Here is a 21,653-nt window from a genome sequence, read left to right as displayed (position 1 = left end):
CACCGAGGGATAGGATTTGTGGCACGTTATGCGTTTAAGGTGTCTTGGACACCGAGGTAGACTAAAAAGGATTCAACATTAAAAGCTATGTGGTCACTAATTATTCAAGAATTAATTTGGTATGATTGATTGCTTGTATAATTATAATGTTTGGTTATTGCTATGGTTTGTAAGTCATCACCAAGTAAAATAATATGTAAAGAACATAAAGTGAAAGAGATTAAGCACCAAAACTCTTGGAACGTATATACCTTGAGTATGAACATGTGGGGGAAGTTATGCGACTTTATATTTGACCATAACTTATACTGAGAGTACGGGATGCTGTATATTCCTTATTATTATGCGCAGGAATTCCGTCACTTACGAGTGATTTATTTTATACTGGCACAATTAGCTCCCGTGTTAGTACCCCTTTATTGGGGCAGGTTAGGGGAAAACTCGTTCGATGCGTAATCAAGCTAAATAATAATTTATTCATGTAGAAAATGTTCATGTTGTATGTTGTATTCTTGAAAACAGGTGCAATAAGGTAAGTTGTGTGATTGATAGGAATAAAGCATGATAGTGTGTTTCTTTATGCTTATGTACCCGACTTTGCTGATTGTATGTATGTTTGTTTGTTTGGCCTTGTCTTTATCTTGACCATACAAAGACCCATTTCTAATGGCGAGTAGCAGGGACAAGTAGAGAGAAGCTTTTCAGGCGATGAAGCATTTTCATGATGGGCGTGAGTGAAGAGTGTATCATGCTTAGTTTTCATAAGATTACGATGTGGTTTATTGCTTTAATGATTATATTATATTATGCTTGTGAGACTAACGCAAAGGTTTTAAGTATTTCTTGGTTTTAATAAGGGCCTACAATGGTTCCGAGTTGTAGGTTGACTTCGTTTGACTTAGGTTTGACTTTACTTTCATTTGGTTTGACTGTTAAGTTGACTTGTTTTGAATGGTTTTGAAAATAGTCTTCCATTGTGTATCTTTAGTATTTGCCTTAGCTGTTTTCACGGTGGCAGTAGTGTCTTAAATTTTCCTAATTCATATTTCAAAAGGAGCAAAACATTTTTTAAAGGAAATGAATTTCTAGGGTGTTACATTATCATTAGAAAACGATGAATTAAAATTAGGGAATTTGTAACATGCAATATAAGAATCGATTATCAATTCAATATGAGTAAGGTTTTCTAAAGCTCTTCTTAGATCCCATGTTGACATTATTTGCTCTTTGAATCATATCTTCAAAAACCTACCTTAGCTAATTATTATGGTTGATGTTTTCATAGTTTTGTGGATTATTTAGATTTTGGTTTTGTCAATTGGTATGGCTAGGATTGTAATCTCCATGATTTCCAATACTATAATTTACATTATGGTTTTCAGTCATGTTGTTCCCCATATTTAGAGTCCAATACATGTCATCACTTGTAGATGCATGCATGTGGTCTAGGTCCCATCACTTCCATTGTTAGGTTCATGGATTGATCTTGGAACATCATATTTTGCCCCCTAGCTAGGAAGTTGTGATTAGGATTTGATTATGTTGCGGTTCATTTGTAAGATCATATATTATTAGATTACTAATTATTGGTTTTCTTAAGGGAGATTAAGCAAGCGATGCCCTACCATTTTTTGGTTTAGAAGGAACAACCCCTATTGAGGGATTTTATGGATTAGTCTGGTAACCCTTCCCATTGGGACAAGCAATCATATGTCGGATGGCACACCCACTGGTAATATTATCGGTGTAGTAGATGCTTTTTGGCGATCATTTTGGTTCCAACATGTTTTGAACTAGACACTATAACTTTCATCTGTTTGATTCATCCCTAAGTCTTTATTATTGGCAAGTGGAATTGACTTGCTTGAAGTTCTGGGCTAACTACACAAAACATTTTGTGTTCCTACTTGTGTATTCAAATTTTGACATGGACTCTTAAGTTCCTTAACCTAGATGGAGTCTTTCATTAGTTTGCTTATCACTTGTGACCTTACCTTGATTTTCCATCATTCTAAGTAACTTGTCATTAAGTTAATTACACCAATGGTTCTAGGCAACAAATTAAACAATCTACATTGCTACACTTTTAAAAGGGCAATGTTAGTGGCGTTGAGTGTGTCATTAATTATAGACACCTATCTAGTCGATACTTAGTATTTAAAAACTATAACCAAGAAACTAAGAAAGACACATGTCCCCCATCCATTCTATTACACTTCTCTAATCATAGTGCCACATGTCATCTTACACTATTAATTTTTTATTACACCATTTTTTTTAATTCTTTCATTAAAGTTATACTTTATCTTTCATACACACTTCATCTCTCCCCTTTAATTCAACCTTTTCCTATTCTCTCTTTAATTTTAGCCCTTTCACCTTCTATTTAAGCCCCTTTTTCAATTAAAGTTCCAAAATTTTAATTTCTTTAATCATGTTTCCGATTACATATTATACCCTATAATGATAAACTGATATTTTCTCACTTATCTCTCAATACAATTTTTCTTATTATATATTATACCCTATAATGACTTACTGATATTTCCTCACTTATCTCTTAATACAATGATCACAGGTGGGAATGAATCGGTGACTTACTGGATGCATGGTGAAACCAAGTGCCCAAGGTTAATATCAGTGCTAAAATTAGCAAAGTACATGAAGAAGGGGCATCTAATATATTTATGTAGTGTTAAGAATATGGATCATGAACTGGTGACGAATCCAGAAGATATAGAAGTAGTCAATGAATTCCTAGATGTATTTCTAGAGGAGATTCCTGGAATGCCACCTAAGAGGGCAATCGACTTAACCATAGATTTAGTTCCCGGAACAGCCCCAATATCCAAGGCACCATATCGAATGGCACCTGCAGAAATGAGTGAGTTAAAGGAGCAATTGCAAGATTTATTGGAAAAGGGATACATTAGACCAAGCGCTTCTCCTTGGGGAGCGCCAGTGCTATTTGTGAAGAAGAAAGATGGGAGAATGAGGTTGTGCATTGACTACAGGGAATTAAACAAAGTGACCATAAAGAATAAGTATCCCCTACCAAGAATCGATGATTTGTTTGACCAATTAAAGGGTGCCACAGTGTTTTCAAAGATTGATTTGAGGTCTGGATATCATTAATTGAGGATTGCAGATGAGGACATCCCTAAAACTGCATTTAGGACAAGATATGGACACTACGAGTTTACAGTTATGCCATTTGTGGTAGTGTTCATAGATGATATATTGGTATACTCAAAGAGCAAAGAAGAGCATGCAGAGCACCTAAGGGCAATTCTGCAAACACTAAGAGAAAACCACCTTTATGCAAAGTTCTCTAAGTGTGAATTTTGGTTGGAAAAGGTAGCATTTTTGGGACACTTTGTGTCCAAGGATGGAGTAGAAGTAGGCCTAGACAAGATAGAAGCTGTTAAGAGTTGGCCTACGCCCAAAATAGTGTTTGATGTGCGGAGTTTCTTAGGTTTAGCAGGGTATTATAGGCGTTTTGTTAAGGACTTTTCAAAGATCTCTAAACCTATGACTACTCTAATGAAGAAGGATAAGAAGTTTGAGTGGGATGACAAGTTTGAAGAAGCCTTTCAACTCTTGAAACACAAACTAGTTACAGCACCAGTGTTTACACTGCCAGGTGATAGTGGAATGTATGATGTGTATAGTGATGCATCAAAGAATGGCTTAGGATGTGTGCTTATGCAAAATAGAAAGGTGATTGCATATGCATCGAGGCAGTTAAAGACCCACAAAGTAAATTACCTAACCCATGATTTGGAGTTAGCTGCAATCATTTTCGCACTAAATATTTGGCGCCACTACCTATATGGAGTGAAATGTAGAATTTATACAGACCACAAGAGCTTGAAGTACATTGTCACCTAAAAGGACTTGAACTCTCGTCAAGGTGGTTAGAGTATATGACAGATTATGATTTAGATATACAATACCATGAAGGGAAGGAGAATGTGGTTGCGGATGCTCTCACTCGTAAGACCAGTCATGGACTAAGCACATTAGTAATAGCTAATGAGTTGTGTAGGGAAATGATGAAATTGAATTTAGAAGTTGTAGAAAGGGGAGTACCAGCAGGTATTCTTGCGAACCTAAGCATTCAACCAACAATATTTGATGAGATACAAGCAAACCAAGAGGGAGATGTGAATTTGGATAGGATTTGCGAGGAAATTAAGCAAGGAAAAGCTACATACTTCAAAATTTTTGAAGATGGGAGTTTAAGGTACAAAGGTCGATGGTGCGTACCTTAGAAATGTGAGGAAGTAAAAAGGAAGTTGATGGAAGAGGGCCACAATACACCATACTCAGTACACCTAGGAGGGGACAAGCTATACAAGGATTTGAAGAAGATGTTTTAGTGGCCTAGAATGAAAAATGAGGTTGCAGAATTTGTAGCAAAGTGTTTGACTTTCCAAAAGGTGAAAATAGAGCATAAGAGACCTCAAGGGACTGTACAGTCATTGGAAATCCTAAGATGGAAGTGGGATTGCATTTCAATGGATTTTATGACTTGCCTTCCTAAGTCAAAGAGTAGAAATGACACTATTTGGGTAGTGGTGGATAGACTTACAAAATCAGCAGTGTTTATACTAATGAAGGAGACTTGGAAAATGGAGGAACTTGCAAAAGCTTACATCAAAAACGTTTTGATGTTACATGGGGTTCCAAAGGATATTGTGTCTGATAGAGATTCTAGGTTTCTTTCAAAGTTCTGAAAAAGTGTACAGGAAAATTTTGGTACAACACTTAAGATGAGTACATCATTTCACCCTGCCAAAAATGGACAAACCGAGAGAACCATTCAAACCTTGGAAGATATGTTGAGAGCTTGTGTTATAGACTTCCAAGGAGGGTGGGAAGACAGCTTGGATTTAATTGAATTTTCCTATAATAACAGTTATCATGCGAGCATAGGAATGGCTCCATTTGAGGCTTTGTATGGGAGGAAGTGTCGCAGTCCAATTTGTTGGAACGACATAAGTGAAACAATGATTCTAGGGCCTCAAATGATTGAGAATACAGTAAAGCAAGTAAGGGAAATTCAAGCCAAGATTCAAGCAGCTCAAGATCGCCAAAAGAGCTACACAGACTTGAAGCGTAGAGAAGAAGAGTTTGAATTTGGTGATAAAGTATTGTTGAAGGTGTCACCTATGTAGGGAGTGATGAGATTTGGAAAGAAAGGGAAGCTTAGCCCAAAGTACATTGGTCCATATGAAATACTACAAAGAATAGGCAAGGTAGCTTATAGGTTAGCCTTACCTATGGAGCTTAGTAAAGTACATGACGTATTTCATGTGTCCCAATTGAGAAGGTACATACCTGATAAATCCCATGTGCTACAACCTGAAACCATTGAGTTAGATCAAAGCTTAACTTATGAAGAAAGACCTGCTAAGATTCTTGACAGTAAAGTGCGAAGTACACGTAATAAAAATGTTAAGATTGTGAAAGTACTTTGGTCTAACCAAGAATATGAGGAAGCCACTTGGGAGGCAGAGGATGAAATGAAAAAGAAATACCTAGAGTTGTTTCAGATATGTTGAGTTACGGGGGCGTAACTCGTTTTCTTTAACGGGGGTAGAATGCGGTAGAATTTCGCGCTTTTTCCCTATGTTTTTAGTTATTTTTGTGCTTTTTGCACAATTTTTATCAAGTATTTTGAGTAATTGCGTTCTCAAAGAGACACAATAAGGTAAAGATATGACAAAAATTACAGCAATATTATACAAAGTGAGGAAAATTTTGAATTTCGTTTCCCCAAGTTTCAGGACGAAACTTCTTTTAAGGGGGGTAGACTGTAATACCCCGTATTTTTATACATATTTTATTTAAAATATGTATTTTGTAAAAGTATTTAAATAATTTTAATGTTTTAATTATGGTATTTTAATTATTTATTCTATATAAGTTTGCAAATATTTTATAAAAAGGGAAAGTTTTTTATTGAATTAATTATTTTATAAAAGTTGGGATTTATTTTAGGAAAGTATGATTTTAGAAATTTTATTAGGGAAGGGATTAGGAAAAATTAAAAGAGGAAAGTTTGGGAAAAAGGGTTAGTAGAGAAGGGGTATAAATATCCTTCTTATAAGGCAAATCAACTTTACCCAAAGTGGAGAAAATCCAAGGTAAACTTCTCTCCCTTTTCTCCTTATTTTTCTTCTTTCTTTTTTTCCTTTCTTCTTCCCTTCCCCTTTTATTTTCGGACCACCACCACCAGCCGGTGGGCCGCCGACCACCAGCCACCCAGCCAGCAGCAGCGGCGACCACCAGCGCTGTAACACCCCCAAATCTCCCTCTACGGAAATATCAGTATTATACGTATAATTATATCACAGAGATAGACTTGGGCGTATTACCGCCGTGTGATTACGCAAGGCTACTCAAAATACGTAACTCAACAACAAAACTTGCAGCGGAAACTCAACTTTCTTTTATTAATACTTATAAAAATAGTAACATTGTTATGAGTGCTCAAAAATAAAGACAAGACCAACATTCCTAAACTAGGTGAAGCAAATCCCTGGACTCCCATATCCTCATTCATGACTCCACCTGAAAATAGTCAACACTGCTTACCATTACGGTAAACAGGGCGAACCAAAACAAATAAGAAATACGGATTAGCAAAATATGCTAAGTACGATAAGTGCAAGATAGTGTAAACTCAATTTATTTGCAAACATGCTTTTAAAACCAATTCCAATAATTAATCTAATAAATTCAAAACTCATTATTCCAAAACCGATTCTAATGATTCAATATTCAAAATAATAGTTAATAAAACCAATTCCTGTATTAAGAACCAATTCATTTAATCCAATTCCTCACCCAAGTGTGCACACCCCCCAAGTTAGTCTCCTTATATTACAAGGATATTCTTAAGGAAAGACCTGGTCATACAAAGTCCAAGGCCTTATCAATAAACCAAATCCGCATAGTGGGATTACTAACATGCTTATAAAGCATTAATAATAATAATTCAATGGTTCAATAAATCCTTTTAATATCCAATAGTTCCCAATATTATTTAAACACGATAAGTAATCCAAACCATTCAAAACATGATTTAAAAATCAATCATTCAAATACTTTTATTAAAATAAATACCTTCAAACATAATTTATTTCAAAATCAATTTAATTTAATCACCAATCAAATCATGTAAAATATGTTATTCAAACCAATTACTTTCAAAGGTATCTAGCCACCTACACACACCTTGATCCTTGCTAGAAAAACCACACAAAAAGAACCTCAAGAACCTTGATTGAACACACCCTACAAATAAATATAACCTTAATCAATATAAGGTTCACAAATAATTAAATTAAAACCTCCGAACTATATGTACATGAACCTTTCAACATAAATATTATTAAAAATCTGATTTTATATAATTAAAACTATTCATAATAGTTATTTATAAATCCCCCATAAAAATAATAATAATAATAATAATAATAATAATAATAATAATAATAATAATAATAATAATAATAATAATAATAATAATAATAATAATAATAATAATAATAACAATAATAATAATAATTGAATAAGAGAAGAGAATAAGAAAAGATAAGAAACCAAGGAAAAGAGAAGACTTGGATTTGCGTTGGAAAGAATAGGCAGAACTTGAAGAAGCTATAAATCCTTCGATATAACTCCAAATTGAGTGATTGTAGGCGTCGCTCGAACTGCGCGTATGTTAAAGCATGTGTGAATATGCTTGGCATTCATAGGAAGTGGGAATTGACATATGATTAGGGACAAGGAAAGTAGGGAGCCGCCAACAAGTTTTTAAGGAGCTTGTAAACCGTTCACGGATCATAAAAGGCAACCACGATTAAGGGACAACGAAGGCAACAACGATTGACCCGTGAAGGTTACACCCCATTCATAATCCATGAGATTACTAACTCCATATGGTTCGGAACCACGAAAGAAGGATCGGGGATGATGGTACGAAGTGAGTCATGGAGCCACATTCGCCCGTATTGGCCTCTACTCGATTCTTATAGTGAAAAGTGATTCCTGCGATCTGAAAGGCATGCAAACAAAGATTTAATTCGCTCCAAACTATTATTAAGCTAAATTGGTTGAATATTAATGCAACACATAATTCTAAAATATTTGTGATCACTTGAATTAACAACAAGATTAAAAAGGAACCTCAACCGGTTGTCCAAATTATCTTATTAGGCGTGATTTTCAATTACATATTCCCTTTAACATGTAATATGCTGATCATAAAAATAATAGAATTAACATTAATATTGGAAGAAATTTAACAATAATTCCAACAATATAAAATCGTTAGAAAAATAATAGAAATAAAAAGAACATAATTCTTACTTTGATTCTATTTGTTTGCAACTACAAAATAATAAACGAATTAGTAACATCAAGAAAATAATAATAAAACAATAACTAAATTAAATTAAATTAAATAGAATTGATTTGGGGCCAAACCCTCAAACATTTCTACCTTTCACGCCTTGGCTTAAGGACAGAACCACGAGTAAAGTATGGACTCCTTGGAATACTTGAAGAAGGAATTTTGAAATAAGAAAGGGTAGGCTAGTGTTTAGGCTAAAGCATAGAAGAGAGAAAAAACTAGAGAATTAAATGATGCCCCGTACATCATAAATTAGGGGGTATTTATAGAAAAAATGTGCTGAGGGAACACACGGAACCCTAAAATGATAAAAACCCTAAAAAAGTATCCCGCGACACGAAACTATGTACCGTGGCACGGGAAATCCCACCTTCAGACGGGAAAAATTCCCATGACACGGTGTACATTTTGTGTGACGCGGGAAATATTTTTTAAACGGGAGAGAAAACGCATTAAGGGTTTACGCGGAAAGGACACGGAAACCCCCGTGTCACAGCAGGTGTCCCGTGTCACGGGGAACCCCACCGTTAGACGGGAAATTTTCCCGTGACACGGTGGACTGTTGCCGTGACGCGGGAATTTTCAGTCCGCTTTTCCGTCTAAATTCATTTTTAACCCTAAATTCGTTCAGCATTTTAAGTGTCGATTGATAATTTCGGGCTATTTTCTGATTTTATTATTATTTGGGCCAAAATAAGAAAATAAATAAAAATAAATAAAAAGTTTGGGCAAAAAATAAATAATAAAGCAATAAAATAAAAAAAGGTTTGGGCTAAAATTAAAAAAATAAGTTTGGGCTGAAATTAAAACTATGCTTTGACCAAACATCAAGATTGATCCATGGACTATTCAAAAATACGAATTTAATCAAATACGATTTTTTAAGCACTCTCGGGATTAAATACTGAACCCAACCAATAGTGGCGGTGAAATGTTGTTCATCATCGGGTTTGGTTTTGGGGAAACATTTTTAGGTGTCTACAGTGATTCTTGAGCCTAACCTCGAGCATTTTTTTGAGAGGAAAAATATTCTGTGAAACGTCAATACCCCAAAACTGACCAGAAGTGCCCGAAAATTGGCTTCAAAGATAAATGGGATGATTTATGTAAAAAGAGGAGAAGAAAAGTAGAGAATTGGTGTGAATAAGTGGGAAGAATTAAGGGTCTATTTATAGTGTTGAGGGTATAGAAAGGATAGAGCTTAAGGTGCGATATGATTACTGTAGACACCCATTTGTGTCTCCCCAAAACCGAACCCGGTGATGAGTATCTTTCGCGTCGAATCATAACCGAATGAAGGTGAAAGTGTGGAAAGTTAGTGTTGCGGATAGTTTTAATTTCTTTTCTTTTCTCTATGTTTTTGAAAACCTATTTTCAGAACAGCCAATCCAGTTTGTTTGGTCCATAACAAGGGTCCAATAATGGTGTAGTTGGATGGGGTTTGAAAAGAGCTTTTCAACGATATATTATAAGCCCAATTCCGATGAATAATGAGGAAGTTATGGCCAAATTACTACACTGGGTCCGGTTTGAGCCTTATATGCGGTCCAATGATATAGAGGTGGGCCTAATATGGATTTATCATTCTTAATGCAATTAGGAATGGTTTTAGTTTTCTAGATTCTTCTAGAAGTTTCTTTTTATTCCTAATCCAATTAGCATTGATAAATTGACTTTGTTGACTTTTTGGAGTTTTAATCAGAATAAAAGAGTGTTTTTAAGGAAAATACGATTTTGTCCTTCTGTACTGTTAAATTTTATCTGAATTTAGAAAACACGTGAAAAAATTAATTAGCGCCTAATGCCAGACATTAGCGCCTGGCGCTAACTTGTTTTTTCCTCGTCGAAACTCTGATTTGTGTTTTTTTTTTTAATCTTTTTGGCTGATTTTCTCTATAAATGGCCTCCTAAAATCTCCGTTTTTCATCAACAGTTCTCTAATTCTCTCTTTCATCAATTCTTATTCTTTCTTCTCATCAACTCTCATCAAGATTTTTTTTATTCTCTCTCCCTCTTTCTAACCAACCTTTTTACAAACACAATTCCACATACATTAGCACTAGACACACCTAGCATAATTCGAAGTTGCCTTCGCCCTAGACGTGAAAAGGTTTAATTTCTGAGGGTTTGATCTCAAATCATTCTTTCAATTCTTTAATTTAATTGTTGTTTTATTATTTTCCTTGAAGTTACTAACGCGTATTTTGTTCTTAGAAAGAAATACGAGACATCCAAGTAAGTACTTGATTTATTGATATTCTGATATAGAAATCATGTCTAGGTTGTTATTATGATTCCTAGTGTCATGTTAGGGTGTTTTTATCTACCTAGTATCATTTTTAGGGTAACAACTATAATTTTTAATATCAAGAGTCCATGCTAAATTAAGTACAAGTTATATCGATGATTTGAGGCACCAACTTGTAGCCATATCATACCTTTCGCCCTTTAAATCCTTTCTTGATACACAACTTTGAGCCTTGTCTAACGACAGACCATTCATTTTTCAACCCATATCTACCTAACTTTGGGATGGGATGGTGTGTAACCTATGCAATTACAAAAAGTTTGAGTGATTTAAAAAAAATAAAAATCAATAAAAATAAGTAAATAAAATAATAATAAATAAATAAAAGTGCACAAAAGGGTAAGTGTTCCAATGTCTTTGACATGAACATGTCTTTAATATGAACACGTCTCAGATTGCGTCTCTTATCGAGTGCTCGGTACCGTGCCTGAGAAACATGAATGCCAAGTGAGTGATAAACCACATGATCGGGATTGCCCACACTTATTAAAATAAATTAAATGCTAAAGCAAAAAAGAGCTAAAAAAGAGTAGAAACTCAAGCATAAAAAAAAATACAAAGATTCAAAAGCGAGGTTGCACACCTTGGGGGCTTATCGAGGGTCTTGAGCCTTTTTCCCCTTCTTCTTCAAGCCTTTAGCCTAACCACGTTACAACCCTTAAAAAGACCTTTTTGAGGTATACATACACTTGTGCGAGGTTCGGCTAGAGCTACGTTCGGCCTGATTCCTAACGGATACGTAGGCAACCTCACATCGAGGTGCGGCCGTAATAAACATGCATTCATATTCACATTCACATTCACACACCATGATCATATCAAGGGATCTCCTATGATCATCCCTATTTACTTAGAGATAGACTTGGGGGCTTGATCCCTACATCATTAGCTTACCTAGCCTAAGAGTCACCACCATTTGACTCTTTTCAATATATTTTCCCACACACTTAGCCCTTGCGACCTAACTTTAGTGTCACTATCACACACATCACAGATACATGACCAAACATACTTCCCTTAGGAACCCCTTTGTCATGGAATTTTAACACAACATTGAAGCATGCCTTGTCATATCAACATCACTCATCAATCATAATTGTCATTGCATCACGAAGTATGAAGTGCTTAGCCTCCGTGCCTAAGTTACCCAAATACTTTCATCATTGAGTCAACCATTGAGATAGCCTAGGATGGATTAATCCTTGCACCTTGAGAGATAGTATCAAACAACGTTTGACTAAGCTCATTCAACATGCATTCGAAAACTTCAATTCTTTTTCGTGTCTTTCTTTTTCGGGAGAAAGTCGGTACCCTCCACAAAAATGACGGAAATTTTTTGCTTTTTTGCATTTTCAAGTCCCACGATCACAATACAATGCACACGCGAGTCATGTACACGTTGAGTCATGTCATGATATCACCTTGATTTGAGTCTAACACATGTGTCAAACACTTTAAGTCGAGTCAACCTCGAGTCAATTACATCAAGTCAAGTTCATACCTTGAGTCACGACAAGTCAATGAGTCAAGCAACACTAAGTCTTACGTCAACCCTAAAGAAAGATAAGCAAAGTCCTATAGTCAAAGATATAAATGCAGGTGTATCCTAGCAAGCGAGGACATTCCCGAATTTTTTAAAAAAAACCGCAAATATGACACAGGAGATTCCTCCAAGATAAGAGGAATTACATTGATTGGTAAATTAGAGATGAAGAGCTTTAATTTACAAAAGACTTGAGCGGATTTGGTTGAAAGGAAACTACCAAGCTTAAATTTCAAAGTGAAACTGAGCAACAGCGGCAGCAAAAGCAGAATAGGGAAGACCCGACTCCAGCGCCAGACAAACACATCCAGCGTCTGGCAATATATTTCAGCTCCTGGCGCTAGATCCCAGCGTCTGGCGATAGAGAAAAATCGCGGCGCCAGAGATATGTCAGCAGCGACAGAGCTCGAAGCCTCTCAGAACAGCAATTTCGGGTTCCTTGGTACGCCAGTAAGCCCCTATAAGCAATTTGACATGATTGAGTAGTCGATTTGATTACAACCGCAAATAAGTGATCTACCTGAAGAAAGATCGTCTCACTTAGCTTAAAGCGCCTAAACATTGGCTCATCATAAAGGCACCGACATACTGGTTCAGAAGCACCGACGTAATGGTTCACATCACCGACACACAGGTTCACAATTCAAAGTACCGACATACTGGTTTATAAGCAGCAGAAGAGCTGATGCACTGGCTAAAGCAAGTTTAAGCGAGCTTTAAAGATCAACAAGCGTTGGTCTTCGGTGATTTTCTTCAGAATATTATCACAACAACTGAGGATGACTTCAAGTAAAGTTATTTTCGACGGCATTCGCTAAGATTGTGGAGGTTGTCACCAAGATTTGAGAAGATAGCACGAGATGGGCGGTCTTCGACGGCATTCGCTAAGATTGTGGAGGTTTTCACCAAGATTTGAGAAGATAGCACGAGATGGGCGGTCTTCGACGACTTTTTACTATAATTGGAAAGGTTGTCACTATGATTCAAGAAAGAGGCTCGAGATGTAGCAGCATTGATCGACGGCGTTCCCTAGATTGCGGAAGATCGTCAAAACAAACAGCAAGATGGCGTTCCCTAGCTTGCGGAAGGTTGTCACTACAGCATACAATAGTAAATGGGTTACTTTCGGAGACGTGTGCTCGACGGTGCAGGATACGCGTTTCTTAACTCTTTTATCTGTTTAACTAATGCTAGTTTGCAGGTATCGGCGTTTCAAGAGTGATTTAGGATCGCAGAACGTTCTGAATCATTCTCCATCCCTATCGATACTTTGACTTTTGTTTTCGAAACTTGCGTTTCTCCAAACTCAGTCAAAGTGGGGGCTTCTGTAAACACCTATTTGTATCTCCCCAAAACCAAACCCGGTGATGAGTACCTTTCACGTCAAATCGTAATCGAATGAAGTGAAAGTGTGGAAAGTCTAGTGTTGCGGATAGTTTTAATTTGTTTTCTCTTCTCTCTATTTTTGAAAACCAATTTTAAGAAAACAGCCAATCCAGTTTGGTTGGTCCATGATATGGGGTCCAATATTAGTGTAGTTGGATAGTTCTTAAAAAGAGCTTTCCAACGATATATTATAAGCCCAATTCCGATAAATATTGAGGAAGTTATGTCCAAATTACTAAATTGGGCCCGGTTTGAGCCTTATATGCGGCCCAATGATGTAGGGGAGGGCCTAGTATGGATTTATCATTCCTAATGAAATTAGGAGTGGTTTTAGTCTTCTATATTCATCTAGAAGGTTCTTTTCATTCTTAATTCAATTAGCATTGATAAGTTGACTTTTTAGAGTTTTAATCAGAATAAAAGAGTGTTTTTGAGGAAAATACAATTTTATCCTCCTGTACGGTTAAATTCTATCTGATTTTAGAAAACGCGTCAAAAACGGGATTAGTGCCTAGCGTTTGGCGCTAATTGCCAGCGTCGGCGCTAATCAAGTTCTATTTGCGTCAGAACTCTAATTTGTTTTTTTTTTTTTTTGGCTGATTTTCTCTATAAATAGTCTCCTAAAAACCCTGTTTTGAATAACCAGTTCTACAATCTACAATCAACAATCTACAATCATCAACTTTCTAGCTAAGCTAAAGCTTCTTTCTCTCTCTTTTCTAAACCTACTCTTTTTCTTACAAAATTCCGCATTCACAAGACCTAAATACACCTAGCATTATTCGAAGTTGCCTTCGCCCTAGACGTGAAAGGTTTTAATTTCTGAGTGTTTGGTCCCAAATCTTTATTTTAATTATTTAATTTAATTTTTTTAATTATTATTTTCCTTGAAGTTACTAACGTGTGTATTTTGTTATTAGAAAGAGGTACGAGGCATCCAAGTAAGTGCTTTAATGGTTTTTATTGATGTTATTATGTAGAAATCATGTCTAGGTTGTTATTATGATTCCTAGTGTCATGTTAGGGCGTTTTGATCTTCCTAGTATCATGTTTAGGGTAACAACTATAATTTCTAATATCAAATATGACAATTGTGTTTCCTGCAATGCTTCCTATTTTCTTTCCTAATAGCATGTTAGTATCATGTTAGGGTTAAAGCTTTGATCTTTGACGTTTAGTGACATGCTAGGGTTTGTTATTAATCTTGTTAGTATCATGCCTAGGATCTTGCTATTATGCTTTAACATTATTATTATTATTATTATTATTATTATTGTTATTATTATTATTATTATTATTGTTATTATTATTATTATTATTATTATTATTATTATTATTATTATTATTATTATGATCATGATTATTGTTATGATTATTATTATGTTGCTTGATACATTATTTATTGTTATTGCTTGATCACACCCTTTATTCATGTTTAAAGGGAATTGATACTTGTAATCACGCTTAATAATCTCGTTTAGGGTTAATTTGATTATAATTCAAGTGATCGCCAATAATAGTTTTGTTTGTGCATTAATATTCAACAACATAGATAAACAGGTTTAGGGTAAACCTATTGATTGCATGTTAGTCAGAAAGCGCACATGAATACGATCAGAATAAAGTAGAGGCCTATTATTAGGGCAGGTTCAATCTCTTTTAGGTTGGATTTGTACCTTCATCCCCGAACTACCAGTCATGGTTCAGGACCTATTGGAGTTAACGATCTCCTGGATTGTTAAGAGGTGTAACCTTCACCTCGTGAACGGTTTACAAGTTCCTAAAACTTGTTGGCGACTCTTTTGCTCTATCTTCTTTCCCTTTGGAGGCCACCATACTTTAGTGTATGATCACAGTGGGGTTCAAGCTAGGGGTAGTGCTTGAAATATTCCCTACAATACTCACAACGTTATAATTATATATATATATATATATATATATGTATGTATGTATATATATATATATACATATGTATGTATATATATGTATGTATATATAATAATAATAATAATAATAATAATAATAATAAAAATAATCGAGATAGAATGTATCTCGATATTTGCGGTGAAAATTGTTAAAGTTGAACAACCCTTTGTGAATATAATATTAAGTCTTTTTTACATTTAAGAATCACCAAGTTAGACTAGCAACAATTCAGCTTTACCAAACCCTTTTAACATAGTTAGTCTCGACATCAAAAAGTAAGTAAAAAAATCTATACTTTTATCTAAATAGGTAATTCCCATTGTACATTGCTCCAATCTATGCTTCATTAAGAGGGAAAAGCTTGGTTTTATCCTTTGGACGATTTAGGCTGATGAGACAAGTCTCTCCTACGCATTTTCTGTATTACACTTTCCTTCTTCCCAGCTGAATACATATGCTAGCAGGCTCTATTTGGTCTACAACTCTAGCATATGTGTACCGTCTACTTTGTCTTAAAGAAGTAACAAGACCAGCCTTTTCATTATATCATAATATTTTGGTGTTTGATTGATCTAATTTTTTGTTCAAATAACTTAATACGATTAACAACATATAATGCTATTATTATCTATGGCACCAGAATCATCTAAGTCGTTCGAGTAAATTGTATTTATATAATCAATCGTGATTAAGAACTCTACTCGCAAACAAATCAATCTATTAATAACTTCCCTGTTTTAGATTTTGGTTTGAAGCACTTTCGAGGTTTGTTCAAGTTCTCAATACATAAATTTTGGCAATACTTAAATGACAACAAATTAATGAACATGATTAACCTAAGCAACCACCAAAACTATAAGCATGATCCAAGCATAAAACTAACTAGGTAGAACCATAATCAACTTAGGCCGAGGTTATAAAGCATTAAATCTATTTTAATTAAAAGTACTCATACTCATCACTGTCGGAATCTTCAAACATCTTCCTCAACCCTGGTAACTTGATAGATCATCAGATGCAATCCATCTTGGTTGCATCATTGAAACAAAATGTATACAGTCTTAGAGTTATAATTGGTATTGAAATCACCAACAAATCTCATGTGTGTATAATCAAAATTAAATAGCTCGAGGAATGCCTTACAATAAAAGTTGTAGACATAATGTGGCCATACACAGTTTTCTGCTTATGATGAAAACGTGGAAAAGCCTAATTATCCCATATTATCATAATCCCACCATTGTTACTGTCTGGACCAATTACCTCTACCAAATACTCTCCTACAAGTTTCTTTCGAATGAAGTTGATAAAAGGCTTACAAGCTCTAGCATCAGTCATAATAACTAACATCGGTCTAAAGGCCCTAAACAAATTCCCAAAATTTTCTTCAAAAGAAGGTCTATGCACGCTCCTTGCATTCCATAATATAACAGTTCACCCCCTCAAGAAATTCTTAGTGCTAAAAGATTTAGCCGTCTTTTGCTAGCTAATATTGACACTATAAAAACGGGTACCGCTACATGGAGTAATGCAAGAATGAACACTGATATTTATATGAGACAAGTGATCTTCGATTTTAAATACATGAACCCCAACCCTATTAGCTCCTAATAGGACTTCTTTAAGGTTAATAGGAAATGAGAAAATGGAAATTTCATAAATGGATATTATAATAACTAAATAAAAAACATGAACTAGATCACTAGGAATGAACCGAGGACTCACATAATCCTCTTCTTGGCAATACCATCTCATAAAAACAGACACTCCCCTATGCAAGTACGCATCCGTGTCTTCAATTACAGGGATGTATGCAGGTTGAGTTAATCTTGGTGAAGTTGCTAGCTAACACCATTACCCTAAAAGGAGATCTATATGGTGTTCCGTTATCTAGGTCAATTGCTATCTCTAACCTCAAACTCGACACACCCACTTAAATGTAAACACTTAAATCAGTTTCGTCTTGGTAGTAAATGGTTGAGTTAAAATCCATCTCAGCTTCGTTGGTAGAATCAACTGGTTTGAAGTATAGAGTTTCCTTCTGTGGATGGTAAAGTAAACTCCGGCGACTAGATGATTGGAGTTGTTGGTTGTTGATTTGGGATACTGACAGGGTAAAGTCGTATCCCCTAATAAAAAATAATTACCTAAATCACTAACTAAGGTAGATAGGGAAGTAGGGTCGATCTCCACAGGGAAACTAGTCTTTTTACTCCTAATTTATTATTATGGTCCAAACTATTTAAGTAACCAATATTTATAGTTGAATATGAAACTAAACTAAAAAGAGTAGGAATAGGGAGAAAATAATATATAAAGGATCTAGGGCATAGGTTCACCAATAAATTATACTCCGGGGTAAAATAGGGTAATCAATCATTGACATTGCATAAATAACATGATTAACAGGCTCTCGCAATTTATTAACCAACATAGATCTAACAGGCTCTCGCAATTTACTAGATCTAAGTTCTTATTGAAAATAGCCTTTAATATCAGATTAACATCTGCTCGATTCATCAATTTAATATTGCTATACTTTTACAAGCCGCAATTGTAAAACATTAAAACAATTCAATAAGAAATTATCATGTAATACCAATAATCAATAATAGCCAATCATCAATGCATCAACTAACCAGATTGTAAAGGGCTCTCGCTACAATCACACAATTAATTTATAACCTAAAGAAATATTGAAACTAGACCTAAACATTAATTCTCATCTCTCGATTCTTGAATTAATATTGTCAAACTCATGCATAAAAGATAGGCCTAATCTAGTTACAGAGCATTAATCCAATCAATAGGAAATTAATCTAGCATTGATAATCAACAACAATAATTTACCCCTTCATATTATTTATTAGATCCCCATAAACCCTAGAAATTAAACTACTCACACATATTAAAAACCAAACCAATCAAAGCAATAAAATAAGTCATGGTGAAAGGAATAAAATAAATAACTAAGATTAAGGGAAGAGAAATCGTTACCAAAAGAATCTGGAATTAATCAAAGAAATAAAAACAAAGGTCTTGAGAGAGAGTTTAGAGAGAGAAGTCTAAGTAGAGAGAGAAAGACAAAGGAAGAAGAAGTAAAAGTCGTATCCTAATTAATCCGTAGAAAAACGTATTTAAACAAAACTAAAAACTACTCCTAATTAGAAACTAATTGCTCGTCAAAAACACTTCTCCAGAAACACGCGCCCGATTGGGCTAGAGGCCGCCCGATCGGGCGCGCCTTTTTTCTCGCATGCTCTTCTCGCTGCATCGCCCGATCGTGCTAAGCCTCGCACGATCGGGCGCGCCTCGGCTTGCTGCGCATCCTGCCCTTGCACGCATCCACCCGATCGGGCGTATGCTTGCCCGATCGAGTCCGGTCTTCTTCTCCAAGGCTTGGACTTCGATTGGGCTAGATTTCTCGGCCCAATCCATATTTCCTCTCGGGTCTCGAATACATGGTCCAATTGCCTCGTGATCCAAATAACCGAGCCCTTAATCACCGGCTCGATGGCTCTAACCGGCCTTGGGCTCCATAAGTGGTCGTGTTCTTCCAATGCTCATAGTTGCTTCATAAAAATCCCGGGAAAATGCTCCAAAGGTGCAATTCCCTGCAAAACTCAACCAAAACTACGAAAACACTAGAAAACACATATTAGTAATAAAAGTGGCCCGAAAGAGCCAAAAACACTACTAATAATGACCACGGGACGGGGGTAAAACACTATATAAAACAGACATATCAGATACAATGGAGTGTCGGTTAGAATTCATGATGAATTTCGTTTGATAATTGTAATCACGAAGGAAGTAGTTGATGGAGGAACATCTAAGAGTGTAGTTTTAATCCTTTTTCTGTTGCACGGACGCTTAAAAAAAAGAATAGTGGAATGTCTGACATGTCTCCAACATTAAACAAGTTGCCAATTGAATGTATTCATTTTCTAATGGTTGTTTTTACAATAATACCCTTAACCCTTAACCCTAAACCCCAAACAAGAAGCTCAAACTCGACTCGGTCAAACTCGACTTGAGTTTGCTCGTGCTCGAATCAGCTAGTAACCCGATAAATGTAGCCATAAATTCAAGATTTTTACATTATGTCATTCTTAAAAGTTAGGTGTTGATAAACCCTCTTCTCGTGGTCGACTTCGACTACTCGCTCAATTAGCACCTCATCCTAAACCCTTAACCCTAAACTCCTAACCTTTAGTCCTAAAAACAAAACCCTAAACCATTTGCCTTTTTTTCGTAATCGTAAATTGTAATCAATTCCGACTCGAGAACCCGACCTTAACTTGACCAGATCTTAACCAAAAACCAATTTCATCCAACACTTTATGACCGTAACCCGAACCTGCTACTAACCGTAAACTGATTTAATCCGAGAACCGACAAGCATATCCGTACTTGAACTAGTACCCGACCGAATTATTAAAAATATTTTCTTGACCTTATATAAATTTTGATCTAAATTAATCATATATAGGCTTACAAAAATTTTGATGATTCTTGATCACATAATTAGAATTATATAGTTTAACTTCATCACATTAAGATTTATTGGAGTTGAACTTTAACCAAAAATCGACTAAACACTACGCTGAACCGGAATTTTTTTTATAAATAGGTGCACTTTTCATAGCATTGGATGCCATATATATTGGTATGACATCATCCCAAAACTTCTAAGGTTGATTGATTTCCAACTAAAGAAACGACGATTGAAGGCCTTTTATTAAAAAAAATTCATGACTTTTGTGGTTGATGATTTGACATACAACCTATCATTATTTTCTTTTTTAAAGGTTTTAATATTAAACCCCCAAGTTATTGGTCTTTCTTAGGGATTTGACAATTTAATAACTAGTTGTTTTTCCTTGTTTTGAAAATTTTAACTTTAATAAACAAAACTATAAATTTGTAATTAAAATGCTAATTAAGTACAAGTTAAGTATGGTTGTAGCTTTATAGCCTATACTTCAAATATTATAACAACATACTATTGGTTTTGGATTTAAAAATAATCATTGCTTCAACTTTTGAATTTACAATTATACCCTAGGTTATTGAGGATTGATCAAGCAAGTGTTCCCTTTAGAATAGATCAAATATTAACTTATAAACGAATATAGGTGGAATGCTTTGGATTCATCTTGGTTAACTAAGGACATAAATACATAATAACCACATCAGACTCTTTAATTTCAGTAACCAATACATAGAAATCCAATGATTCATTGTCACTAACAAAATAATCCGTATTAGCTCACCAAAGGCAACAATTACATAACATATATGCTTTAAGCTAGTCTAGACTAACATTAATCCCCATCACTACTCTCATCTTCATCTACGTGAGTAGGTAAATCATCTTCATTCATCTTCATTCAGGTTCGTTTTCCAACCAGGATGTACAAAATCAAAACAAAGGCATAATACATTATTAACTCACGCAAATATATATAAACACGAGGGGTTCATGCATGTAGCAAAATTAATACCAAACAAAATCACGACTAATTACTATTTAAATTATTACTTACAATTATAGTTGTGGACAATACATGACCGAACAAAATCTGTTGCTTCCGATGAATATATGGTAGCGCACGTCTATCCCAAATAACTAAAAGGACCCCTAATCCATTGTCGGGACCAATAACTTCGATTAAGTAATTTTCACCCAACACCTTGCGAATTAAGTACACAAATGGCTTGTTTACTCTAGCTTCAGTCAAGACAATGACCATAGGTGAATAAGCTTCAAATAGGATGGCAATATTTTCATCAAACAAAGGTCGATAGATACTTCTAGCATTCCATATCACTAACTTAGAACCCTTCATGAAACATCTAATTTTTTATGAGCTCTTAATTATCTGAGAACTAATACATACGTTGTAGAACCTAGTTTGACTCAATGTAGCTACGCAAGAGAGGACATTCAAGTGAACATGTGATATCATATCATCAACCTCCAACACGTGAACACCAAACCTATTACCACCGAACATAACTTCTCTTGAATCCAAAGGCACTGAGAATATTGGAATCTTCTC

Source organism: Chenopodium quinoa, unplaced genomic scaffold (genome assembly GCF_001683475.1).
Source record: "Chenopodium quinoa cultivar QQ74 unplaced genomic scaffold, ASM168347v1, whole genome shotgun sequence".
Classification (NCBI taxonomy): Eukaryota; Viridiplantae; Streptophyta; class Magnoliopsida; order Caryophyllales; family Amaranthaceae; genus Chenopodium; species Chenopodium quinoa.
Note: the sequence above shows the minus strand (reverse complement) of the source record.